This window comes from Bombina bombina, chromosome 2 (assembly GCF_027579735.1).
Source record: "Bombina bombina isolate aBomBom1 chromosome 2, aBomBom1.pri, whole genome shotgun sequence".
NCBI lineage: Eukaryota > Metazoa > Chordata > Amphibia > Anura > Bombinatoridae > Bombina > Bombina bombina.
Genome location: NC_069500.1, coordinates 1,203,241,814 through 1,203,261,486, shown reverse-complemented (window position 1 = coordinate 1,203,261,486; position 19,673 = coordinate 1,203,241,814). Strand labels below are relative to the sequence as shown.

At 40.1% G+C, this 19,673-nt stretch overlaps 1 protein-coding gene across 1 annotated transcript in view; it reads right to left on the bottom strand.

Annotated features, from left to right (window-relative positions):
- Positions 1-19,673, bottom strand: part of MTMR7 (myotubularin related protein 7) — a 202,491-nt gene that overhangs the window by 28,996 nt on the left and 153,822 nt on the right. The window lies entirely within an intron of this gene.

The window sequence follows — 19,673 nt, the reverse complement described above, 5'->3', positions numbered from 1 at the left end:
TTGGAGACATGCTTTAAATTCTGAATTGTGTGTTAAGAATCGGGGATATCTCCAATGAGAAGCTTTAATCTTTTCAGTTTGTAATTCTAAGCAGAGCCAAATGGAAGCGTGATCTGAAATCTCTATCTTGGGGATACCTGTGTCTGCTATCTGTGTTTGAATGCAAGTTGTTATTAGAAAGTAGTCGATTCTGGATAACATATTATGGGTCTTAGAGACACATGTGTACTCTCTATTCTCTGGGTTCCCGTTTCTCCATATATCTGTTACATTAAGAGTATTTTTAAAGGTATGGATTAAGTTAGAGTCTGGGTTAGATACTTTGTTTTTTGTTTGTATTTTATCCTAGTAGTTGGATCCTGAAATCTGTCTAGGGGGATGCTTTGAGCTAGGTTGAAATCACCACCTATGATCAAAGGGTTCAGTCATCGTGAGCAGAGTGGATTGTAGTTTTGACCAAAAGATTTTTTTTGTTAGTGTTAGGCCCATATACCTTGCAAATATTATAAGATATTTTACAGATTGAGACCGGTGCTATTATATACCTGCCTTTTTGTCAATAATTGTTTTCTGGATGGTTACTGGTAAGTTTTTCTTGAATAAAATTGCTACTCCCCTTTTCTACCCTGTATCTGGGGTATAGATTATTTCTCCCACCCATCCCTTTTTTAATTTAAGATGTTCTATCTCCGTGAGGTGTGTCTCCGGAAGAAGGGCTATGTCCGCCTGCATACTCTTTAATCTAGAGAGGATGATAGACCTCTTTGCAGGAGATGTGATACCTCCCAGGTTCCATGAAATTAAATTTAATGTTGGTGTTCAGTGACATTTTAGATAATACATGACATATAAACTATCTGGCATTATATAAACCAACATTGTACAGAGATGATACCTTCTGCAAAACTCAATAATTTTAAACATAAAAAAACAGTGCACTCGGGGGTGGAGCCAACTACAGAGGGGTCCAGACGTGTTTTTTTGCAGCTCCTGGTTCTTGGACAAGACTTTATAGATTAACTTATAAATATAAGCCCTAAAATTCTTTTTTTTTTCTCCTGCTAAAGACCCTCGATACATGCCTAATGTTCCAAAAGCAACAAAAATATACCATCTCTAAAGATATGCAGATAACATAAGCTCCTAAGTGAAGCCATGCGGTATGAAACACCATTTTGCATGCCGTACTCCTCTCACAACTACAAGCCAGTTTAACCAGCCAAGGATCATCAGCTCTAATACCTTACCATGGAGAATTTTTACAGTGAAATGAGAGCCTTCCTAATGAAATTTGAACATCGAATGACAAGCCAATTTAACAGCCTGAGAAACATTATACGATGCGGCTATGAGCATGGAGAGGCGTCTGCAGTGGCAATGGCGGAGCGAGGGGAGCTCCAGGCTCACACACAGATACCTCTAGCTCCAATTGCTACACAACGAGGTGCTGTAATGGCACCGTTACACCAGGTGCATGTGACCTCATCTCCTTTGGCCTGAGATACAGTCCACTCATGGGAGAGAGCAGGATGTCGGCTGCTTGGTTTGAAAACATCTGTATGCGATAGTAACCTTTTTGCAGTCACCCCAACCTTGATGGGACCTGGGCTGAGCTCAGAATACTACAGGAACCCCCATGACTTCATTTTTAGCACTAGCCCTCCCTGGTACCCCAAGTATGCGACTAGAAACCTGACTGTGGTAAAGAATCAGGAGGGGGGAACTACACACATATAAATCACTGACTGCTACCAGATCCATCTTGCAGATTCGGAGGGCCCACTTTCGATGTGACAGCACGGTTTCTGGGCAGAACTTCCCAGCGGTTCCTGTGTCTCTGGTAATCAGAACTGGAGTAGGATAAATTTATGTTAACAGCTCTGCCATCTCCTATGCCCAACTCTCACATATTTGTGGCAGGACATATGGCTACATGACAGAAGTCTATGAGACTCGTGATAAATGTTTGCTTTGGATTTTTTCTTTTTTTAAGCCATACTTTTAGAATTTAGGTGTGCCCGCATTGCTGTTATCGACGTCTCTCAGTGTTACTACCATGGCGGCCAACACATGTGGAACATGCCTTCCATGCTGACCAGGAGGCTCAGACACAATCTATCGTATGCCTCCAGAAAGCAGGAGCGGGCTAAAGAGCTCATATTCCCTCAACCTCCTTTCTTCTCTAAGGGACTTTATACCACGCTGAGCTATGTTACAGGCTTTTATATCAATATAATGCAACTCACTGTATATATGTTGCTCCCTTACTGAGATGTTGTGCATATTATCTTGTTTTCTCCCCCCACCTATTTCTTGTTTTGCCTTTAATTCCATCCGTTACCAAAATCACTTATCTCCTATCCATCTTAAGTTAATTAGATAGCTCACATAGATAATTGTATTACTCATTACACAGCTTAAGGCCGGACTCCCATTTCACACACAAATCTATTGGAGTGCTAATTATGATAAAAAAACGCTGTTCACCATCTTGTATAATGTGCTTTAATAATACCTTCCAATAGATCTTCGACATCTCCGTTAGACTTATTTTTACCTCAGAAAATATAACTACTCACCCTTTTTGGGAGTGTGAAATTCTAATTTTTTAAAAAGGTTCCGTTAACATTTCCTAGATCTTTAGTAAGCACAAGCTCCGCACCTCTCATGATCTATATATGGTTATGGTTATTTAGAACATATTTGAAGAATCACACAGACAACCCGTTCCTACACTAAGATATTAAAGTCTAATAATCTATCATAGACCCATGAGTCAGGTTCTTATCCCTAAGCACACAACTCCTAATACAGCACACAAATACGTGTCAGGCTATTCACACAAATGATGACTACAACCCAGTCACACTACATATCAGTATGTTAACATGATTTTATATACTGCTAAGACTATACTATTATTCACAGATACCTGTTGTGCCTGTAGTAATTGGTATATCTTGTCGTTTAGAATTTAGGCATATGAGTTACTATGTTAACTGGTCCATTGTCATGCTTTTTATATCTTTTTTTCTCCTAACACTGTACACAGTTTATCATCATACTATGTGGGGAATTGCACCTTCATAACCCACGTATCTCACACAGCATACTCCACACCTGAATTGCCCTCTACTAGCCCCGGAGTCTGTTTATTGCAACCTGTCTAGATATATATATATATATATATATATATATATATATATATATATATATATATATATATATATATATATATATATATATATATATATATATATAAATATATAAAACATAATGTGCAAGGACACCCTCAAAAGTACTCTTGGAACCCCAAAGTACATACGAAAGAACCTGCCCGCCCCTCACATCTTTGTAGTGGTGTTTACCCACTGAACCACCCTCCCTCATTGCTTTTTAGCACACTGACCCAAGTTTTCATTTAGCTAGTAGTAAATCCTGATACTTTGTTGAGACAGGTTTTTATAAGGACAATAGATTTGTAAGTGTAAAACTCTTGAGAAAACTTAGGTTTCAACTCTTGGGAGGATCACAACTGCAGATAAAAAAAAATATTTTTGTATCACCAAGACAATTGGGCTATTATGACAGCATAGACCTAGCAGTCTGAGGTGAAATATAATAAACTTAGGTAAGTTGCTGTTAATGCAAGCACAGCAAATCAAAGCACACTGATTTCTCAGATCTGTTATTGCCTCACAGATAGGAATCAGTCTAGAATTGCAAGTAATTATAAAAGTCTTTCTCTTGTAAGATGCATCGAGTCCACGGATTCATCCTTACTTGTGGGATATTCTCCTTCCCAACAGGAAGTGGCAAAGAGAGCACCCACAGCAGAGCTGTCTATATAGCTCCCCCCTTAGCTCCACCCCCCAGTCATTCTCTTTGCCTACTCTAAGAAACTAGGAAGGGCAGAGCAAGTGTGGTGACAAAAATTTTATTTTTTTATTTCTCAAGCAAAAGTTTGTTATTTTAAATGGTACTGGTGTGTACCATTTACTCTCTGGCAGAAAAGGGATGAAGATTTCTGCAAGGAGGATTATGATCTTAGCACTTTGTAACTAAGATCCACTGCTGTTCTCACAAGGGCTGAAGAGTACAGGAAAACTTCAGTTGGGGGAACGGTTTGCATGCTAAGCTGGATATGAGGAATGTTCAGTCTATATTTTTTCTAGACAGACTGTGTTAATTCTAGAAAAGGCTGGCAATATCCCCATGAGGGAAGGGTAAGCTGTATTCAGACACTTGGATAGCGTGCTTGAAGGGCTCATAAGTTACTGGTGACACTGTTAGGAAAAAACGTTTTTGTTTGTTCAGTAAATTATGCAATTATAAATTTTTTTTGAAGGGACTAAAGGGGTCATTGTGGCTGTTTTTAGGGTTTTTTAACCCACATGGTTAATTAAGAGAGACTCAGGTGTTTTTCTAATAGGCCTCAAAACATTGAGTGAGGTGGGAGGGGCCTATTTTCGAACCTCAGTTGCGCAGTATCTTTTCCTTAGAGACATCCAACTGCTTCTCCAGTGGTTCCTGCTGTGTTTGAGGGCTGTAAAGGAGGTTTTTTTCCCCACAAATCGTTCTGAAGGGCAGGTAGGCGCCACAGCAGAGCTGTGGCAAGGTGCTGAAAGTCTTTTTTACCGGTTTTGACGTTTTTTAATCCGGTTTTGCCATTAAGGGGTTAATTGCTTATTTGCATAGCTGTGCAAAGTTACTAAGGCTATAAGATACTACTGTAAAAATTTCGTTAAGTTTACTGCTTTTTTACACTGTTTTGCAGAACTTGTGCAGCTTTTTTTCTCTTAAAGGAACAGTACCGTTTTATTTCTGAGTGTTATTTACTTTGATTACAGTGTTTTCCAAGCTTGCTTGTTACCTTACTAGCCTGTTTAACATGTCTGACACCAAGGAAAATTCTTGTTCAATATGTTTGGAAGCCATTGTGGAACCCCCTCTTAGAATGTGTCCCAATTGTACTGATATGTCTATAAATTATAAAGAACATATATTAGCACTTAAAAATAGAGCAATAGATGATTCTCAGTCAGAAGTAAATGAGGGTTCGCCATCTAGCTCTCCCCAAGTGTCACAACCAGTAACGCCCGCACAAGTGACGCCAAGTACCTCTAGTGCGTCGAATTCATTTACTTTACAAGACATGGCCACAGTTATGAATACAACCCTCACAGAGGTTTTATCCAAACTGCCTGGTTTACAAGGAAAGCGGGACAGCTCTGGGTGAAGGAAAAATGCTGAGCCGTCTCATGCTTTAGTAGCAGTATCTGATATGCCCTCACAATGCTCTGAAGGGGTGAGGGATTTGCTATCTGAGGGAGAAATTTCTGATTCAGGAAAGACGCTTCCTCAGACAGATTCTGATATGACGGCCTTTAAATTTAAGCTTGAACACCTCCACTTATTGCTTAGGGAGGTATTAGCAACTCTAGATGATTGTGACCCTATAGTGGTCCCAGAGAAGTTGTGTAAAATGGATAGATACTTAGAGGTTCCTGTTTACACTGATGTTTTTCCAGTCCCTAAGAGGATTGTGAATATTATTGCTAAGGAGTGGGAAAGACCAGGTATTCCGTTCACTCCCCCTCCTGTTTTTAAGAAAATGTTTCCCATATCTGACACCATAAGGGACTCATGGCAGACAGTTTCTAAGGTGGAGGGAGCTATTTCTACTCTCTCTAAGCGTACAACTATACCTATCGAAGACAGTTGTGCTTTCAAAGATCCTATGGATAAAAAATTAGAGGGTCTCTTGAAGAAAATTTTTGTTCATCAAGGTTTTTCTCTCCAACCTATTGCGTGCATTGTTCCTGTAACGACTGCAGCTGCTTTCTGGTTTGAGGCTCTAGAGGAGGCTCTTCAAATGGAGACTCCATTAGAGGAGATTATGGACAGAATTAAGGCCCTTAAGTTGGCTAATTCTTTTATTACAGATGCCGCTTTTCAACTGGCTAAATTAGCGGCAAAGAATTCAGGTTTTGCCATTTTAGCACGCAGGGCGTTATGGCTTAAGTCCTGGTCTGCTGATGTGTCATCTAAATGTAAACTTTTGAACATTCCTTTCAAAGATAAGACCCTATTCGGGCCTGAACTGAAAGAGATTATTTCAGACATCACTGGAGGGAAAGGTCATGCCCTCCCTCAGGATAGATCAAGTAAGATGAGGACCAAACAGAATAATTTTCGTTCCTTTTCGGAACTTTAAGAGTGGTCCCGCTTCAGCTTCCTCTACTGCAAAGCAAGAGGGGAATTTTGCCCAATCCAAGTCAGTCTGGAGACCTTACCAGGCTTGGAACAAGGGTAAACAGGCCAAGAAGCCTGCAGCTGCTTCTAAAACAGCATGAAGGGGTAGCCCCGATCCGGGACCGGATCTAGTAGGGGCAGACTCTCTCTCTCTTTGCTCAGGCTTGGGCGAGAGATGTTCACGATCCCTGGGCTTTAGAAATTGTGTCCCAGGGGTATCTTCTGGAATTCAAAGACTCCCTTCCAAGGGGGAGATTTCACATTTCTCGATTGTCTGTAAACCAGACAAAGAGAGAGGCGTTCTTATGCTGTGTAGAAGACCTACATACCATGGGGGTGATCCGCCCAGTTCCAATAGAGGAACAAGGGCTAGGGTTTTATTCAAACCTGTTTGTGGTTCCCAAAAAAGAGGGAACTTTCAGACCAATCTTGGATCTCAAGGTTCCATCATTCAAGATGGAGACTATTCGGACTATTCTACCTCTCATCCAGGAGGGTCAATATATGACTACCGTGGACTTAAAGGATGCGTATCTACACATCCCTATTCACAGAGATCATCATCAATTTCTCAGATTCGCCTTTCTAAACAGGCATTACCAGTTTGTGGCCCTTCCCTTCGGGTTGGCCACGGCTCCCAGAATTTTCACAAAAGTGCTAGGGTCCCTTCTGGTGGTTCTGCGACCACGGGGCATAGAAGTGGTGCCTTATCTAGACGACATCTTAATTCAGGCGTCGACTTTCCAGCTAGCCAAGTCTCACACAGACATCGTGTTGGCTTTTCTGAGAGCTCACGGGTGGAAGGTGAACATAAAAAAGAGTTCTCTCTTCCCTCTCACAAGAGTTTCCTTCCTAGGGACTCTGATAGACTCGGTAGAAATGAAAATATTTCTGACGGGGGTCAGAAAATTAAAACTCTTAACCACTTGCCGAGCTCTTCATTCCATTCCTCGGCCATCAGTGGCTCAGTGTATGGAGGTAATCGGACTCATGGTAGCGACAATGGACATAGTTCCTTTTGCCCGCCTACACCTCAGACCACTGCAACTATGCATGCTCAAACAGTGGAATGGGGATTATGCAGATTTATCTCCTCAACTGCATCTGGACCAGGGGGCCAGAGACTCTCTTCTCTGGTGGTTGTCTCAGGACCACCTGTCTCAGGGAATGTGTTTCCGCAGGCCAGAGTGGCTCATTGTAACGACAGATGCCAGCCTGCTAGGTTGGGGTGCAGTCTGGAACTCCCTGAAAGCACAGGGCTTATGGTCTCGGGAGGAAGCTCTCCTCCCGATAAACATTCTAGAACTGAGAGCGATATTCAATGCGCTTCAGGCATGGCCTCAGCTTGCTGCGGCCAAATTCATCAGATTTCAGTCGGACAACATCACGACTGTAGCTTATATCAATCATCAAGGAGGAACAAGGAGTCCTCTAGCGATGATGGAGGTAACCAAAATAATCTGGTGGGCAGAGGATCACTCTTGCCATCTCTCAGCAATCCACATCCCAGGGGTAGAGAACTGGGATGCGGATTTTCTAAGTCGTCAGACTTTTCATCCGGGGGAGTGGGAACTCCATCCGGAGGTATTTGCCCAGCTGATTCAGCTATGGGGCACACCCGCATTGGATCTGATGGCGTCTCGTCAGAATGCCAAACTTCCTCGTTACGGGTCCAGGTCCCGGGATCCCAAGGCGGTACTGATAGATGCTCTAGCAGTGCCTTGGTCCTTCAATCTGGAATATGTATTTCCACCGTTTCCTCTCCTCCCATGTCTGGTTGCCAGAATCAAGCAGGAGAGAGCTTCTGTGATTCTGATAGCACCTGCGTGGCCACGCAGGATTTGGTATGCAGACCTAGTGGACATGTCCTCGGTTCCACCGTGGACTCTGCCAATGAGGCGGGACCTTCTAATCCAAGGTCCGTTCACGCATCCAAATCGAATTTCTCTGCGTCTGACTGCTTGGAGATTGAACGCCTGATTCTATCAAAGCGTGGTTTCTCTGAGTCGGTCATTGATACCCTGATTCAGGCTAGAAAGCCTGTCACCAGGAAGATCTATCATAAGATTTGACGCAAATATCTTTATTGGTGTGAATCCAAAGGTTACTCGTGGAGTACGATTAGGATTCCTAGAATATTGTCTTTTCTCCAAGAGGGTTTGGAGAAGGGATTATCTGCTAGTTCCCTAAAAGGACAAATATCTGCTTTGTCTATTCTACTACACAAACGTCTGGCAGATGTCCCAGACGTTCAAGCATTTAGTCAGGCTTTGGTCAGAATCAAGCCTGTATTTAAACCTGTTGCTCCGCCATGGAGCCTAAACTTAGTTCTTAAAGTTCTTCAAGGGGTTCCGTTTGAACCTATGCATTCCATAGATATTAAGCTTCTATCTTGGAAAGTTTTGCTTTTAGTAGCTATCTCTTAGGCTCGAAGAGTTTCTGAGCTATCTGCTTTACAATGTGATTCCCCTTACCTTGTTTTCCATGGAGATAAGGTGGTTTTGCGTACCAAACCTGGGTTTCTTCCTAAGGTTGTTTCTAATAAGAATATCAATCAAGAGATTGTTGTTCCTTCTCTGTGTCCTAATCCTTCATCAAAGAAGGAACGTCTGTTACACAATCTTGATGTGGTTCGTGCTTTAAAGTTTTACTTACAAGCAACTAAAGATTTCCGTCAAACATCTTCATTGCTTGTTGTTTATTATGGTAAACGGAGAGGTCAAAGGGCTATGGCTACCTCTCTTTCCTTTTGGCTGAAAAGCATCATCCGTTTGGCCTACGAGACTGCTTGACAGCAGCCTCCTGAAAGAATTACTGCTCATTCTACTAGAGCTGTGGCTTCCACATGGGCTTTTAAAAATGAGGCTTCTGTTGAACAGATTTGTAAGGCGGCGACTTGGTCTTCGCTTCATACATTTTCCAAATTCGATACTTTTGCTTCTTCGGAGGCTATTTTTGGGAGAAAGGTTCTACAAGCAGTGGTGCCTTCTGTTTAAGGTCCCTGTCTTGTCCCTCCCTTCATCCGTGTCCTAAAGCTTTGGTATTGGTATCCCACAAGTAAGGTTGAATCCGTTGACTCGATACATCTTACAAGAGAAAACATAATTTATGCTTACCTGATAAATTTATTTCTCTTGTGATGTATCGAGTCCACGGCCCACCCTGTTTTTTAAGACAGGCATATATATTTTTATTTTAAAACTTTCAGTCACCACTGCACCCTATAGTTTCTCATTTTTCTTCCTAGCCTTCGGTCGAATGACTGGGGGGTGGAGCTAAGGGGGGAGCTATATAGACAGCTCTGCTGTGGGTGCTCTCTTTGCCACTTCCTGTTGGGAAGGAGAATATCCCACAAGTAAGGATGAATCCGTGGACTCGATACATCACAAGAGAAATAAATTTATCAGGTAAGCATAAATTATGTTTTTATGGTCACTAATAAGCAACACTAAACTTCTTTTATATACCTGCCTGCAATAAATTGAGAGATTATGCAGGAGTGGTGTGCATAAAAGAAGAGAGAGAGCAGCTTGATGTTTCTAGTTGTACTGTCTCTTTAAATAGCACACCGGAGCAGGTCTTGTGAATAAGCAAGTAAGTTGAAAGGAGCACAAAGTTTGTATTTTTGTATAAGCAGAGTAGAGCTTTAGTTGTTATGGCTGTATATATATATGCAGTTAAATGGAAAGCAGATTCTATTTAAGCAAAGCACTCTGTGCTGTTAAGCTCAAGATGTAATGTGAGCTTAAAACAGATAACTAGTCCTTACTTTACAAAGGTAGTCTCCCAGGCATGTCTGTGTAATGCAGCAGGGAATGCACACAGCTTGAACTCCAGGCAGGCTGACAGGTTCAGTTCAGTACTTCAGTAGATATAAATGAAGCTTGTAATTTTGCAAAGCAATGATGTCCGTTTGCAAACAGGTAGCAGAAGTGCAATGAATCCAATTAGGAAGGATCAAGAAAGGAGTCTGAAATGAAGGCTTAATTTCCAAGTAGCAGGAACAAACAAAAACTGTGAAACAGTACTAACTGCAATAACTAAGCACCTGTTTAATGTCAGGTGATCCCTTAAGTAAAGGGAAAGGTAAAACCATGTCATGTGGAAATGGAAGAAGAGATGCAAAACACGGAGTGGAATCCTCACAGTAAGGGTCATGCTAGTAGCTACAAAGCTTTGTACTATCCTATATCAGCTGGCTCAGAAGCAGCCATTATAATAGCTACCTTCACTTCCAAATTATATATATATATATATATATATATATATATATATATATATATATATATATATATATATATATATATATATATATATATATATATATTTAAAGCGAGGTTTCCAAACTTTTGTTCAACAGCATGACTAATAATAACTCTGGACTGTTTCTCATTATTTAGTTGTATCACTGTTTTGATTATTACTCTTGACTACTCATGTCTGTTAAATGTCTACTTATATATTGAAGTCAAACCTCAATAAAAAAATCATTTAAACAAAAAACAAACAGTGCACTCACATACCTACACATCGCCGTTCATCAGTCTATATGGTAATCCTTCAGATCTATAGCACCGAAGACTTTCGGCAAAGATTGGATAAAGCTCCATATGGGTTTTGAACAATATTTTGACTGCAAGTAACCATATATAAATAACCATATAACAACAAACACAATTAATCTGCATAAATAGCCCTGTGGCTGTAACATTCCCATAGCTGTCAAAACAACTATTAAATCGTCCTGTCTCAGAATGCAACTTCCCCTATAATGATATAGGTTTATTATAAGTTTGGTTGCCTTTCTCTAAGTTGCTCTTTGGTAAGGAAGTGCTGAAGTTCTTTGGGGAATTCAAAGTACTTGGCTCCTGCAGTGGTTTGTAATCTGAGTTTTGCTGGCTACATCAGATTGACTCTTCTTCCTTCCCCATGGAGTCTGGAGCAGTATGGAGCAAATTCTTTCCTTCTGCGAGTCACCTCTACAGAAAAGTCCTGAAAGATTAGCATTTCTTTGTCTTGGTACTTCAGCTCAGGGGTTTGGCGGTAGGCCTGTAATATGGCCCCCTTCGCTTCGCTTGATAATTTAGAAAGCTTGAATATTACTTGCCGGGGGCCTCTGCGATCTGTTATTCCACTGTAAGGCCCTATACGGTGGACTCTTTCCACTACTATTGGCTGCATTCCTGGTGGAATGTTAAGTAACTTGGGTAGCTGGTGTTGAACAAAGTCCATTAGTTCCTTATTAAGAACTGATTCGGGAAGGCCCACAATCCTAAGGTTATTGCGGCGTGAGTGATTTTCGAGATCTTCCACCTTCTCCTTTAATGATTTTAATTGCCTCTCCATACTTGAGACAGTAGTTTGCGATTTTAGAGATTCTCTGTTCTACTTGACCTATTCGGCTTGAAAATTGTTTGACCTCTGATGCTAGAGAGTCCATCCCTGATTGAAGCTGGTCCATTTTAGGCAGAAATAATGCTGTTAACTCTTGTACTATCGGGTGTGTTGAGTCCGCTGGTATATCATCTATAGGTGAGGGTGAGTTTGGAGCAGCATGTACTTCTATTGTATGCTTCGCTCTTCTCTCTGTTTGTTTTGACTTCGCTGCTATTGCGGTTCTGCAGCTCTTTGGTGAGCTAGTGAAGTAGCTGTCCACTTGCATAAACTTCAGTGTAATGGCTGCAATGCTGTGGTCTTAGATGTGTGCAGTTTAGAATCAAGAGCTTTTGTTTCAAGCTGCCTAATGTAGTCAATAAAGTTCCTTTTGCGAATTATTCACAGGAGTGTAGGGGAGAAGCTGTAATGCTTTGTCAATTATGTTGGATTTCCTGTGCTTGTATAGGTATTGCTATGTTTTTCCAGTGGGATTAGTAATGCTGAGAAGATTTCTTCTAACTTAAATTAAAAAGCCCAAATCCCCAAAGCTATTATAGCATACCGTTACTCACAATTGGTGTCAGCGTTGTAGTTTTTCAGCAGGGATCCACACCGATATCATGCTGCATCACAACCTATATGTAGGCCTTTAGGCGATCGTTTGGCCGGCTGGTTTATGAGGTCTTCAGTTACGGTGGTGTAATTCACTCCTTGATCGGCTAGCACCTCTGTTAGCTCAAGTGTGTTTTCTTCGGATGAGTCTTAAATCTTTACAGGAGCCGTTGTGATGTGCGTCTGTTACTCGTTTGAGTTAAGATGGTGGGCACACCTTCTTCGCGTCTCCGTTGCGCTGTATAATTTGTGACTTTGCGGCGGTGAGGAATCTGTCCCTCAAACAGCTTGCTACCAAGTTAGGCAATTCCAGACAAATGATTTGTGGTCAAGGAAAAACGCTGCAGGCTCGTGCGACCAGTTTATTTCTCAATGTTCACAGAGCTTCTCTCTCTTGCGACCGGTCGCTACGCCTGCCCACCGGAAGTCCCCAGTGCATGCAATTTTAAGCAACTTTCTACTTTACTCCTATTATCAAATTTTCTTTGTTCTCTTGGTATCTTTATTTGAAAAAGCAATTATGTAAGCTTAGGAGCCGGACCATTTTTGGTTGAGCACCTGGGTAGCACTTGCTGATTGGTGTCTAAATGTAGCTACCAATCAGCAAGCGCTACCTAGGAGCTGAACCAAAAATGGGCTGGCTCCTAAGCTTACGTTCTTGCTTTTTTTAAATAAAGATACCAAGACAACGAAAAGAAATTGATAATAGGAGTAAAATAGAAAGTTGCTTGAAATTGCATGCTCTATCTGAATCATGACAATTTAATTTTGACTACACTATGCCTTTGAGAAAGAAGACCAAGTTGCTGCTTTGCAATCTTGTTAAAAATGTTGAGATCCAAAATAGGACTTAAAGTTCACTCTTTCTTGGGAACAAAGAACAAATTGGAATCAAATCTTTGCTCTCATTAACAAAAAAATGAAACCAGAACTACCACCACCTAGGTTCCAGGTTTAAAGGCTGAAAAAATAAAAGGACTCCTGTCTGCATAGGATCTTACAGAAAGAAGAAGGAATAACTTTTATTGAAGGAAATGTTGGCCTAAACTCAATACTGTAACCATAGACAATGATTATTAGAATACAGAGATTCTGGACATACTGTAACTCGGTACTTTGAGAAAGGAAAAGCCTACAGTCTACCACAATACAAGCTGGATTGGTGGTTCAAGTTATTTTGAAAGACAAAGAAGGCTTCTTAGATATTTTGGCTTTATTCCAAATACAACTAGACTTCCAGGGAGCTCTGGAAAAATCTAGAGAGTTTGTGAAAATTAGGAAAATTGAGGTTCCTAGATTGACTAAGAAATGAAAATGGCTATTAAAATCAGTATTTGCCTTTAGACTTCATGTCCCAAGGAAGGAAGCTTCTACGTCCTTCAGTCACAGTAGAAATAATGGTATGTAACCAAGGATAGATAAAGCCTTGCCTAGAAAAAGCAAAGATAAAGTTTACCATAAAGAAACTATCTGCTAAACATGAATTGAGTCACAGAGCTCTCCTAGGACTGCAAAATTAATTTCTTAGCATTAATAGGAATTTACTGACTTTAGAAGATTCAAAAAATTTTGCAAATCTTCAACAGCAATATCTTCTGAAACTGGATCAAACAGATTTATACATCAAAGTAAAGAGACTGCAATTACCCCAGTGATGTCAAATCTGTTGAAAATAAGGAACCCACTTGTAGAAAACAAGACCTTTCTAAGGAAAGAAACCAATTTTCTTATTCATAGTGTCCCTGAAAAATTAACTATCCTCAAAGCAACTAGTAAATCATATAGCTGAAGTGGAAATTGTCACATTGGAAAAGAAGTACTGGTGTGGCCTATTCCTAGGAAAAAAAATAATCAAAAATAGCCGCAGGAATAGGAAATACATCTAGAGGTTTAGCAAAAGCAGCAAAATCAGATTATTTGGCATTTCTTTCTGTAGCAGGTTTAGCGTCTTACCATAAATATAAGGTATTGAATAGCTAAGAAAATGTCTCTTGATTTGGATGAATCTTTTGCACCAAATTACCTTCCCTGTGTGAGTTCCAGGCACAGAAGAACAGTTGGTGTGTCTGACTGAGGAACCAGAATTTTAAAATGGACAATGAAACAGGTATTCTACATTTACAACAGGACAAGCCTGTCTCATTCTGATTAATTATTGCAGGAAGAACATCCATTAACTGGTGTTTAAGATCAGTATCCTTGTCAGACCTTTGAACACCACAGTACAGGTAAATCTCTTGTTTTATACTTTTGATAATGGGGGGTAGTTATCAACGTGTCAACTTTCCTGCCTTCGCCGGCCCAATACGCCCGCCTAAGCTCGCCTACCTTCGCCGCCGCGGACCTGAAAAAATACGCCTAAGTTATCAAATAAAGCTGTCAAAAAGCCGCGGGGCGATGAGCAGCGGACTGTGAGTTATCACTCATGCCACCTACATTATACCTAGTAACCCCTATCCTGCCCCCCCTATACCGTCGCCCTCTATAATAAAGTTATTAACCCCTATCCTGCTGATCCTGCACCTCGCCGCAAATAAATAGTTTAACCCCTAAACCGCCGCTCCCTGAACCCGCCGCAACCTATATTAAATTTATTAACCCCTATCCTGCCCCCCCTACACCATCGCCACCTATAATAAATTTATTAACCCCTATCCTGCCCCCCACTACACCGCCGCCACTGTAATAAAATTATTAACCCCTAAACCTAAGTCTAACACTAACCCTAACACCCCCTAACTTAAATATTAATTAAATAAATCTAAATAATATTTCTATTATTAACTAAGTTAATCCTATTTAAAACTAAATACTTACCTATAAAATAAACCCTAATATAGCTACAATATAAATAATAATTATATTGTAGCTATCTTAGGATTTATTTTTATTTTACAGGCACCTTTCAATTTATTTTAACTAGGTACAATAGCTATTAAATAGTTATTAACTATTTAATAGCTTACCTAGCTAAAATAAAGAGAAATTTACCTGTAAAATAAAAACTAACCTAAGTTACAATTACACCTAACACTACACTATACTTTAATAAATTATTCCTATTTAAAACTAAATACTTACCTGTAAAATAAACCCTAATATAGCTACAATATAAATAATAATTACATTGTAGCTATCTTAGGATTTATATTTATTTTACAGGTAACTTTGTATTTATTTTAGCTAGTTAGAATAGTTATTAAATAGTTATTAACTATTTAATAACTACCTAGCTAAAAGAAATACAAAATTACCTGTAAAATAAATCCTAACCTAAGTTACAATTAAACCTAACACTACACTATCATTAAATAAATTAAATAAACTACCTACAAATAACTACAATTAAATACAATTACATAAACTAACTAAAGTACAAAAAATAAAAAAAGCTAAGTTACAAAAAATTAAAAAAATAAGTTACAAACATTTAAAAAAAATATTACAACAATTTTAAGCTACTTACACCTAATCTAAGCCCCCTAATAAAATAACAAACCCCCCCAAAATAAAAAAATGCCCTACCCTATTCTACATTAAAAAAGTTCAAAGCTCTTTTACCTTACCAGCCCTTAAAAGGGCCTTTTGTGGGGGCATGCCCCAAAGAGTTCAGCTCTTTTGCCTGTAAAAGAAAAATACAACCCCCCCAACATTAAAACCCACCACCCACATACCCCTAATCTAACCCAAACCCCCCTTAAAATAACCTAACACTAATCCCCTGAAGATCATCCTACCTTTAGTTGTCTTCACTCAGCCGAGCCACCGATGGAACTGAAGAGGACATCCGGACCGGCAGAAGTGATCCTCCAAGCGGCGCTGAAGAAATCTTCCATCCGGGCTAGGTCATCTTCCAAGAGGCGCTGAAGAAGTCTTCTATCCGGGCAAGGTCATCTTCGAAGCCGGGTCTTGAATCTTCATCCCGCCGACGCGGAACATCCTTCTTTCCCGACAGACTACCGACGAATGAAGGCTCCTTTAAGGGACGTCATCCAAGATGGCGTCCCTTCAATTCCGATTGGCTGATAGGATTCTATCAGCCAATCGGAATTAAGGTAGGAAAATTCTGATTGGCTGATGGAATCAGCCAATCAGATTCAAGTTCAATCCGATTGGCTGATCCAATCAGCCAATCAGATTTAGTTTGCATTCTATTGGCTGATCGGAACAGCCAATAGAATGCAAGCTCAATCTGATTGGCTGATTGGATCAGCCAATCGGATTGAACTTGAATCTGATTGGCTGATTCCATCAGCCAATCAGATTTTTCCTACCTTAATTCCGATTGGCTGATAGAATCCTATCAGCCAATCGGGATTGAAGGGACGCCATCTTGGATGACGTCCCTTAAAGGAGCCTTCATTCATCGGTAGTCCGTCGGGAAAGAAGGATGTTCCGCGTCGGCGGGATGAAGATTCGAGACTCGGCTTCGAAGATGACCTCGCCCGGATAGAAGACTTCTTCAGCGCCTCTTGGAAGATGACCTCGCCCGGATAGAAGATTTCTTCAGCGCCGCTTGGAGGATCACTTCTGCCGGTCCGGATGTCCTCTTCAGTTCCATCGGTGGCTCGGCTGAGTGAAGACAACTAAAGGTAGGATGATCTTCAGGGGATTAGTGTTAGGTTATTTTAAGGGGGGTTTGGGTTAGATTAGGGGTATGTGGGTGGTGGGTTTTAATGTTGGGGGGGATTGTATTTTTCTTTTACAGGCAAAAGAGCTGAACTCTGGGGCATGCCCCCACAAAAGGCCCTTTTAAGGGCTGGTAAGGTAAAAGAGCTTTGAACTTTTTTAATGTAGAATAGGGTAGGGCATTTTTTTATTTTGGGGGGGGTTGTTATTTTATTAGGGGGCTTAGATTAGGTGTAAGTAGCTTAAAATTGTTGTAATATTTTTTTAAATGTTTGTAACTTATTTTTTTTATTTTTTGTAACTTACCTTTTTTTATTTTTTGTACTTTAGTTAGTTTATGTAATTGTATTTAATTGTAGTTATTTGTAGGTAGTTTATTTAATTTATTTAATGATAGTGTAGTGTTAGGTTTAATTGTAACTTAGGTTAGGATTTATTTTACAGGTACTTTTGTATTTCTTTTAGCTAGGTAGTTATTAACCCCTTAATGACCACAATGTACCCTGTATGTCACTGGTCGTTAAGGGATTTTTCAGGACATAATAGCACAAGTCTAGCAAGAAAACGCTATTAATACTCTCCCTCCAGCAGGCTTTGTGGAATAGAGCAGTCTCAACGCTGGTGGCAAGACCGCGCTATAAAACAATCAAGTCCCAAAAAAAGGCCAGTGACATACAGGGTACGTCGCTGGTCCTTAAGGGGTTAAATAGTTAATAACTATTTAATAACTATTCTAACTAGCTAAAATAAATACAAAGTTAGCTGTAAAATAAATATAAATCCTAAGATAGCTACAATGTAATTATTATTTATATTGTAGCTATATTAGGGTTTATTTTACAGGTAAGTATTTAGTTTTAAATAGGAATAATTTATTAAAGTATAGTGTAGTGTTAGGTGCAATTGTAACTTAGGTTAGTTTTTATTTTACAGGTAAATTTCTCTTTATTTTAGCTAGGTAAGCTATTAAATAGTTAATAACTATTTAATAGCTATTGTACCTAGTTAAAATAAATTGAAAGGTGCCTGTAAAATAAAAATAAATCCTAAGATAGCTACAATATAATTATTATTTATATTGTAGCTATATTAGGGTTTATTTTATAGGTAAGTATTTAGTTTTAAATAGGATTAACTTAGTTAATAATAGAAATATTATTTAGATTTATTTAATTAATATTTAAGTTAGGGGGGTGTTAGGGTTAGTGTTAGACTTAGGTTTAGGGGTTAATAATTTTATTACAGTGGCGGCGGTGTAGTGGGGGGCAGGATAGGGGTTAATAAATTTATTATAGGTGGCGACGGTGTAGGGGGGGCAGGATAGGGGTTAATAAATTTAATATAGGTTGCGGCAGGGTCAGGGAGCGGCGGTTTAGGGGTTAATAGGTATAGAGTAGCTTGCGGTGGGCTCCGGGAGCGGCGGTTTAGGGGGTAATAACTTTATTTAGTTGCGGCGGTGTAGGGGGGACAGATTAGGGGTGTTTAGACTCGGGGTACATGTTAGGGTGTTAGGTGTAGACAGCTCCCATAGAAATCAATGGGATGTCTGGCAGCAGCGAACTTGTACTTTCGCTATGGTCAGACTCCCATTGATTCCTATGGGATCCGCCGCCTCCAGGGTTTGAAAACCAGGTATGCTGGGCCGTAAAAGTGCCGAGCGTACCTGCTAGTTTTTTGATAACTAGCAAAAGTAGTCAGATTGTGCCGCACTTGTGTGCGGAACATCTGGAGTGACGTAAGAATCGATCTGTGTCGGACGGAGTCCGGCGGATCGAAGTTTACGTCACAAAATTCTACTTTTGCCGGTCTGTAGCCTTTGATAACTAAGGCGAATCAGCCTCGCCACAAATACGCTGCGGAATTCCAGCGTATTTGAGGTTGACGGCTTGATAACTACCCCCCAATGTATCAACTGTTCTCTACTGCAGCTGTAAAAGGACACTTTAAAATATTCCAAATAGGTGGTAACTTTGTCATAGTCTTATTTAGAGGGACAGGAAACTCAACATTTTTCTTTTATTATTTAGATAGATCCTACAATTTTAAACAACTTTACCATTTTTTTAGCCAAAAATCTGAAAATCCAGGGACCAGAGAGCTAAGGCAGCAGTAACCAGTAACTTCAGTGTGCGCTTAAGCTAAATTTAAAGTGACAGTACCCCATGTTTTATAAAAGTGTTTAATATGTCTGTGTCTATGTCCCCAGGCTATGTGACGCATGCAGGCTATGAAGATGTATAGTACTTACCTGTCAGAACCTTTGTATACTATGCTCACTTTAGCTGCAGAAGACGGCTTCCAGTAAATGGGCCCATCCAAGGCGATGCAGCTGCGGTGCCAAGGATATCACAAGGAACAGCATTGTACAAACCAGGCTATTGGCAGATAAAATTAAATTTCTCCTAGGGAGGGCTGTGAATCACACAAGGAGTAGCACACTGTAGACCAGGCAGATAAACCTACATTTCACCTGGGAAGCCTGTAACATATCAATGCTGGGAAAAGATTTTCCATTGGCTGGCTTAAAAAAAAGAAGAAAAAAAAAGAAGAAGATCTTTCCCTCTGTCCTTCTCAGAAACTGAGGGACAAATGGGTCTCATATCAGTTAGAGAACCCCTATCAACAACACGTAGATCAGCACTTCAGATTTCCCCTCACTCCATGCTGGAGGGGAAAAAAAGACTCAGGGGAGAGGGAAGGATTAAACGCTCTAGTACAGAGGGTGTTTTTGTCTCTTCCTAGTGAACTAGAGTAATGTCTGATAGACGCTTACCATCTTATTCTGCAATTTAAAATTAAAT